At 36.5% G+C, this 9040-nt stretch overlaps 1 long non-coding RNA gene across 1 annotated transcript in view; it reads left to right on the top strand.

The window, feature by feature from the left end:
- Window positions 1-576: 576 nt before the first annotated feature.
- LOC122677436 overlaps window positions 577-9040 on the top strand; it is a 91792-nt gene continuing 83328 nt past the window's right edge. Inside the window, exon 1 of the long non-coding RNA XR_006335783.1 lies at window positions 577-650. This is a non-coding gene — a long non-coding RNA (uncharacterized LOC122677436). The remainder of the gene's footprint in view (window positions 651-9040) is intronic.

Here is a 9040-nt window from a genome sequence, read left to right as displayed (position 1 = left end):
GTGGTCATGGACTGACAGTTTTGATTAACAGTTGTAACTTACATAACAACAGGCTCTGTTGTGCATGTCTTTCCCATAATTCAGCTGTTATAACCATATGTATGTATGTATAGAATATTTATGAGCACTTCCTAGGCTCCTGGCTACCTAAGGTCACTTGAGGACAGAGTTGTACATCAAGGGCATATGTGTCAGAGTTGGAAAAGTTCCTGTGGTTATTTGTAGCGTGTCTGTGAACTCTCCTGGGCTGTACTGGGGTGTGTCTGGGTGGAATTGGAGATCAACTTGAATCTTTTTCAACTAGGTCACCCCTCCCTGCTCATGCCTAATTTCATTCCGAATAAAACCATGAAAGCAAGATGATATGTAAAATCATTAGAATGCTAAAAGAAAACAAAAATAAAGCCAGTCAACCAGGACTTCCCTGGTGGTCCAGTGGTTGAGAATCTGGCTACCAATACAGTGGACACAGGTTCAATCCTTGGTCAGAGAATATCCCACATAGGATGGGCAACTGCAGCCTTGCACTACACCCACGGAGCTCATGGTCTAAACCTGTGCTCTGCAACAGGAAAAGCCACGTCAATGAGAAGTCACACTGTCACTGGAGGAAGCCCACGTGCAGCAACGGGGACGAAACACAGCTAAATGTAAATAGGTAGATAAATAGATAAATAAAAATAGTCAAGCCAGAATTCTATGCTCAGCAAAAACATTCTCTAAAAGTGAAGAAGAAATAGATACTCTCTCAGACACACAAAAATGGAGGGAATTCATTCCTAGTAGACCTACTCTACAGAGCATTTTAAAGGAAGTTTTTTAGGAGATATCATGATATCAATCAGAAGAAATGAACAGTTTTGAAATGAATAAGTTAAGGTAAGATGAAATTTATATATTAACATGTATTTATGTTTTCTAGCTTAATATCTCTAAGAGATATTCTGTTCAATCAAAAATACTAATAACATAATTTGTGTTTAGAGTTTATGTTAAAAAATGACAATGGTGCACAGAATAAGAGAGAGAATTTGGGATTATATTCTTATATAATCCTAACACTACAACTGAAGTGGTGTGTTATTTGAAAGTAAATTCAGATAGCTTAAGAGTGCCTATTGAAAAATACTATGGTAGCAAAATTTTAAAGATATAAATAATAATTCAATAGAAAAGGTTTAATGGAATCATAAAAGTTGATCAATTAACCCAATAGAAGGGAGAAAATATAGAAAAAAAAAAAAGGATAATATGATCCAGCCATTTTACCTCTATGTATTTATGGAAGTAAAATAAAATATTTGTCCATAGACATATTTATATACAAGTGTTCATAGCTGTTTTATTTATACTAACAAAATCCTGGAAATTATCCAGTTATTTACCAATGGGAAAATGGATAAGAAAATCATGCTGTATTCATACAATGGAATATTACTCAGCAATCAAAAGAAATGAAACTTTTAATTACATATACAATGACATGGATAAAATCCCAAAATAATTATGATAGAAGTCAATCAATAAAAGGAATATCTCTTTATTTGTACAAAATTCTAGAAAAGGCAAACTATAGTGACAAATACTAGATCAGTGGTTGCCTGGAAATGGTGGAATGGATGGGAAGGGTGTAAGAGATTATAAATGCAGCAGGAGAAAACTTCTGAGGATGCTGTTGTTTACTCACTCAGTTGGGTCTGACTCTTTGCAACCACATGGACTGTAGCATGCCAGGCTTCCCTGTCCATCACCAACTCCTGGAGCTTATTCAAACACATGTCCATTAAGTTGGTGATGCCATCCAAGCACCTCATCCTCTGTTGCCCTCTTCTCCTCCTGCCCTCAATCTTGCCCAGGATCAGGTTCTTTTCCAGTGAGTTTGCTCTTGGCATCAGGTGGCCAGAGTATTGGAGTTTCAGTTTTAGTATCAGTTCTTCCAATGAATATTCAGTATTGATTTCATTTAGGATTGACTGGTTTGACCTCCTTGCTATCCAAGGGACTCTCAAGAATCTTCTCCAACACCACAATTTGAAAGCATCAATTCTTTGGCACTCAGCCTTCTTTATGGTCCAACTCTTACATCCATACATGACTACAGGAAAACCATAACTTTCATTATATGAACCTTGGTCAGCAAACTGACGGCTCTGCTTTTTAATATGATGTCTAGGTTTGTCACAGCTTTCCTTCCAAGAAGCATCTTTTAATTTCATGGCTGCAGTCACTGCCCCCCAGTGATTTTGGAGACCAAGAAAGTAAAGTCTGTCACTGTTTCCACTTTTTCCCCTTCAATTTGCCATGAAGTGATGGGACCGGGTGCCATGATCTTAGTTTTTTGAATGTTGAATTTTAAGCCAGCTTTTCCACTTTCCTCTTTAACCTTCATCATAAGTATTTTTATATGTTTATCTTGATATGAAGGTTTCTTGAGTGTACATATATGTCAAATCTTAAACTATATCTGTTAAATATGTGTACTTTGTTGTGTGGCATCTATACCTTAATGAAATGGTTGAGAAAATATGATTTAGGCAGTTATCATAGTACTTTCTGCTTTATAACAACCATATTTTTATTTTTCTTCCAACTTTATTGTGCTTCCATGAATTCATTCTCCTACTTTTCTCATTCGGAATCAGAATGTAACTGACTTCACTTATGCAAAAATTATGGCCCAGAAATGTTTAAAAACTTACTCTACAGCATACACTGCTTAGTAGTACCACAAAGTCTAAAATTTATGACTTTTGATTTTCATCTACTCTTCTTCTCACTAAGTCATTATGTGGCTAGCTGCTCACTAAGTCTCTTTCCTCTTCTTCTTAGGCACACAGCTTCATTTCCTATATTCTCCTTTGCATTTAGGTGTGCCCACATAACTAGAGTTCTAGTCAGTGGCATGTAAGAAGCAGTGATAGAAATATTTTTCAGACTTGACCCTTAAATTTCTCTTGTATATGACTTTTCTTGTCTTTCTCCATTGTCTGGCTAAAATATAACTCTTCCAAGACCTCAGAGAAGGCAGAACCACAATATGAATATGGCTTCGTCTCTAAATTAAAATGTGAAAAGTTGCATGCTAGCTAGGGACAGTGGAATTAGACTGTTATGTGAGTCACGAATTAAATTTTATTGGATTAAGTCTTAAAATTGGTGGTTTGCTATGGCATCTGTATTATCAGAAATAATATGTATTTCTAATATTACCAGCATTAATGGAGGTAATAAAGAGGACCCTTAACATGGCAAACCTTTTTTTGAGCTGTTTTCATACATGTTATTCTGGTGCCAGATTCACAATAGATATTTAATAAATTCTTTTTAACTTTTTTGACTTATTTTTTCCCCTTTCCTTTTTGGAATACAGCAATAACAACAAAAAAGAGAAGTTACATTTATTTGTTTCAATTAGCATTTATGACAAAATTAAAAGGTAAGTTTTAAAAGTTTTGTCAACCTGGTGTTTCAGAGTAGCTTTTTCTATCATCTGTAAGAATAAGAATCACGTACCATTGTGATTGAGATAAATAATTATGATTGAGATTGAATATGTATTAGGATTTATAGTTACTTGCAGACAAGTTATTCATATTTTTGACCAAATTTCCTTTACGCAATTCCAAATTATGTTTTCAAAAGCAAATTACAAAACAAAATGTCCTTCTTTAGTGCAAAATCATCTTGTAAAAGGATTATTTCATGAATAAGGATATTTCAATTCAATTTATGGGTGTTATTTCTTAAAAATATTATTAAGTGGCTATATCTCTATAGGATTTATGAAAAGAAATTTTACTGCGTAAGTGCAGAAGGAATATAGCCACTTGATTCCACAGTCCAACTAACTGGTCGTTGTTGAAAAGGCTGCCCCATGGAGTTCCTTTTCTGGGTAGATTCAGAGCTGCAATATCACCTCCACTAGGCACTCATTACCTTGCATGTGGCATAACCATAAGCGCTAAAGTCAACAGGACCCCAGACAAGGAAAAAATTGCAAGAAAGAGCCTTTCTAGAGAAATTACTACAATCATAGCAGAATTGCTATTCCTTTAAGGAATAGCAAAGGAATGCATGTTACACAGTAGGGAGTCTGTGGAGTTTACAGTGGGAGATGTGAAATGGCCACCTCAAGATGTAGAAACAGCACATAGGGCTTATTGAATCCAGCCCTTATTTAACAAGTACAGATGGGCTCAGCTTATTTAACAAGTACAGTTGGGCTCAGAAAAAAAAAATGTGAGCAAACTCAGTTCAGAGGATAGTGTTACCTGGGGGCTATGTACTTTATACATTGAGATCACAGGTATTCCATGAGCATTGAGATATTCTTGATGAAGCTCTGCCCTTACAATAATTTTGTTTGCTTATTTGTTAGAGATACATATTAATTAGAAAAAGTAGACACATTTGGTAGTAGATAGACTCATTCCATAAACGCTACAAATGATATCTTCATCCAAAGAGTGGAGAGTTTAAGAAAGAGCTTGAATAGGTTGGAAATACTCCAAAGAGAGGTTGAAGACAGAGCCTTGAGGCAGTTCACAGGTCACAGACCTTCAGGTGAGTGAGAAGTCATACAAAACCCTCCTCTGTACTTTATTCAAAATATATCAGTGGACTTAATGTGAATAAATCAACTCCATTTCTCTGCCTTAGAAGATCATAAATAGAAAATCAAAGATCTAAAATCAGAGGGCTAAAAAGGACTTAGAGAAGTCACAGAGTTCACCAGTTTGCCTCCCAGCATAGGATGGCATCTAAGTCTAACAAGGCAGTTGATGAATATTGTTAAAGGTAGCTGGTGTTTCACACTGTTCAAATGGATGTCCAACTACCATTTATTAAAAGAAAGAGCTTTTTTGCCCTACTGATACCAGTGGCAGAATCATTCTAACTAAAATATGTGTTGAATATCAGAAGCTATCAATGTTCTTATAGAGGTTTATGTTTCTTGTACTTCTCAGTAACATTAGGCAGTATGATTTAAAATTATGAGTTTTAAATCACTTACCTGTGCATTTAGGGGACATATTTTTAAAAATCACTTTGCTTTTACTTTTTTCCCTGTTCACTAGCAGTTACAGTTGAGATCTTCTATAATTTTTCCTTCCTCTCTCTCTGTCTTAATCCTGAAGCCATGATTTGGTGTTTGAAAAAATTGGTATAATGGAGCAAACCTTGGACTCCTGAGGGTTGTCTGAATACAGGAGGAGCAAGTAAACTGTTTCAAGGTAGTGTGGTAGAGGCTTTGACAGAGTAACATGCAGCAAATAACTGATGGGTCAGTTAATTCTTATTGGAGAGTCAGGGAAAGCAGTGTGTAAGTGATTTGGCCAAGAGGAAGGAGATGCATATGTTTGATGGAATCATTAGTTGGAGGGGCTGTTATGGACACAGATGAACCTGAGTGACAGATACACTGAGAAAGGAGCCCAAGAAGGAAATAGAGAGACTTTTATAACCAACCCCAACTGTCTGTTTCTCTCAGTGGTGCATTCTGGTGAGCCATGCTAGGGGCCCAGAACAGCCATCATCTTTAAGGTTTAAACCTATGTCTCTAGATTTTGGAGGCAAGACCCACTTTTAATCATGTCAAGTTTGACCTGAGTTTAGGAGAATGATACAAAGTTGTTGGACAATCAGAAGAGTGGGTGGTAGGATTCTACTGTCACACCTGGGGATGTCTAATGCTTTAGATCCCAAGCCATCCAAGAAACTGTGTCTCCTTTTACCTGCTCCCAATCCAGTGCAGTTCATTAATGCGTCACTTCCTTAATATGTTGACAAGGTTGCACAGCACTGATAAATTGTCTGAACTGCCCTTTCTTCGAAGAAAATACGAACTGCATTGTAAGTATCAATGCTTATTGGAACTTGTCTCAAGTTGCAAAGTCAGTCTCACCTAATGAGGATTTATTTGGACAGCATTTATTCCATAAATAAAAATAAGAATAAAAAGATTGAAAACGATTTTCTGAGAATTCCTATTCTCAGAATAGGAGTGGAAGTGGAAGCCCAGCTGGACCTCTTCACTGTTAACAGAACAGTAGACATGTTGAAAGCACAGGTCACTGGGTCAGTTGGCTCCCACCTTGCGTTCATGTGCATTCCAGGCTAAGTCAGGACGAGGCTCCCTCTCACGCTAAGCAGAGGTGTGGATAGTAAGGAGGGGTACAATGTCAAGGCTTGCCTGGCCCTTTCCCCAAGATTTGCATCTTCTAAGTACATGTGCTGTGCTGGTCTGACGTCAAGGCTGATAATGAAAATAAAAATGACTCTTTGTCCTAAAATATGAGTAAATAGACAAATGAACTTTAAAAATAGAGAAAAAATAAAGAAAAGAACTGAGTCTCCAACCCGAATCCCTAAATTTTACTGAGCTCCAGTTTTAGGCTGGGGTTTCTACTTCAGCATCCATCCTAAGGTGATGTTCTCACTGCCATCTTCTGCTACATGTGGAAAGAGCACTTTTCCTTCATCTTAGATTGTCCCTAACTGTCTGAATCATAACTGGATAGGAAGGAATTTTCAGGACAATGGATGTAACCTAAGTAGCTAAACATTTCTTGCCAATTAGGCCTGCTCCTGAATTCTGTTCTTGCATAAGCTATAGACTCTTCCCGTGTATATATAAACTTTATGAGAATATCTTCCAAACCTCTCTGAGTCTTCAGCAAAGAATGAGTATATGTAATGGATATGAAAAGGGAAAAGGCCTGGTTTGGAAAGGTAAGTGTTCCAGATCAAAAGCCAGTTTGAGAAAGCTCCATTTCATTATTTACCATGTAAATATCAGGACATCGAAAAATTTTTTTGAGGTTAAAACGGATTGTCTGAAATCTATTTCATACAAAATTATTTCATTTGAGACCATATTTTAGAGTTCTGTTGGCAATTTAAAATAATGATTAAGAGATGATTTTTCTGGCACTGTTCAGTTCAGTTGCTCAGTCGTTTCTGACTCTTTGCCACTCCATGGACTGCAGTACACCAGGCTTCCTTGTCCATCACCAACTTCTGGAGCTTACTCAGACTCATGTCCATCGAATCGGTGCTGCCATCCAACCATGTCATCCTCTATCATCCCCTTCTCCTCCAGCCTTCAATCTTTCCCAACATCAGAGTCTTTTCCAATGAGACAGTTCTTTGCATCAGGTGGCCAGAATATTGAATTTTCAACTTCAGCATCAGTCCTTCCAATAAATATTCAGGACTGATTTCTTTTAGGATGGACTTCTTGGATCTCCTTGCAGTCCAAGTGACTCTCAAGAATCTTCTCCAACACCACAGTTCAAAAGCATCAATGCTTCAGCACTCACCTTTCTTTATAGTCCAACTCTCACATCCATACATGACTACTGGAAAAACCATAGCCTTGACCAGATGGACCTTTGTTGGCAAAGTAATGTCTCTGCTTTTTAACGTGCTGTCTAGGTTGGTTATAGCTTTTCTTCCAAGGAGCAAACATCTTTTAATTTCATGACTGAGGTCACAATCTGCAGTGATTTTGGAGCCTAAGAAAATAAAGTCTGTCACTGTTTCCATTGTTTCCCCATCTATTTGCCATGAAGTGATGGGACTAGATGCCATGATCTTAGTTTTCTGAATGTTGAGTTTTAAGCCAGCTTTTTCACTCTCCTCTTTCACTTTCATCAAGAGGCTCTTTAGTTCTTCTTCACTTTCTGCCATAAGGGTGCATATCTGTCATCTGCATATCTGAGGTTATTGATATTTCTTCTGGAAATTTTGATTCCAGCTTGTGCTTCATCCAGCCTGGCATTTTGCATGATGTACTCTGTGTATAAATTAAATAAGCACTGTAGTTTAAGGAAGAAATCCTCTTAGTCATCTTTTAACGGATATGTCATGTTCCATAATACTTGATTTTTAAGGAGTAAGTTATTTCCTATGTCATTACAGTTTTCTTCTTCAGACATAAGATCAAAGTAAAATCCTTTAATTTTTAAGATTGTGGGTAGTGTTATTAAGATTTATTGAGTTAGCTTCTAGGTTACTCTTTTTGTTAATATTATTCTTTGCAAACTAAGTGGTCTAAAAATAATTATGTATTGTGATAAAAGAAGTTTATACATTTCTCATCTGAAAGTATTATGTTGAGAGCACAATTTTCATTCTATTTTTCACAAGGTAAAAATCAAAGGCATATTTTAAGACAAATAATTATCTCAACTTCATATAGCTTTTTTCTCTTCTTGGGGCTCTCATTGCCTATGACAGATGATGTTGGTTCAGTAGGACAGTTCTATTGTTTAACTTGATATCCTGACATTCTAATGTTTTCATCATGACATGTAGTTGTCCCAGATCTTTTTATGCTACTTTCTGGGAATGACAGAGTCAAAAAAACATGCCTCTTTACACTGTTATTCTGCTTAACTCCTCCTCTGCAATTATATTTGCATGCATAATACATCATAACAAATTAGATGTTGCAGTGGCACACGGCAGGAATTATGTGAGCTTGTGGCAAGAGATGTAGCCGATGTAACATGAGAAAAAGAGATTGGAGGGTAAAAGAAAGAAGAAATTAAACTAATGAATGAAAACCCCCATAAAATATGGCACTGAAAAATCTATCTTCTCATCTTTTTAAGGCCAGTGATCAACTGCCAAAAAGTAAATGAAAAGGGAAAATGCAAAACAAATTCTGTTGCTACTGGTCTGTGAAAAGATTAAAATTAAACCATCTATTTGTTTCTAGGAAGGAAGATATTCAGCTATTCATTGGTTTTAGACAGTAAACATAACTATGACATGGAGGAACTCTCTTTACTTCACATGTTAACCTGCAAAAAATAAAGAAAGATACTGAGGTTGTATTTCAAGCTTATTGGAAGTGTTTTCTGGTAGACTGGAAACAATCTTCTTGACTGAATGAAGCTAGGCTGAAATTACAGCTTTCCCCATAAACACCTCAGCTACTATGTTCAGCTCCTACCTTATAATGACTGGATTAAAGTGTTTTTCTTATGTGATTGTATGTCTTCTGGCCTCCTGACACATGAAATTGGCCAAT

This window comes from Cervus elaphus, chromosome 20 (genome assembly GCF_910594005.1).
Source record: "Cervus elaphus chromosome 20, mCerEla1.1, whole genome shotgun sequence".
Classification (NCBI taxonomy): Eukaryota; Metazoa; Chordata; class Mammalia; order Artiodactyla; family Cervidae; genus Cervus; species Cervus elaphus.
The sequence above is the reverse complement of the archived record's forward strand: the minus strand, read 5'-3'. Positions and strand labels throughout refer to the sequence as shown.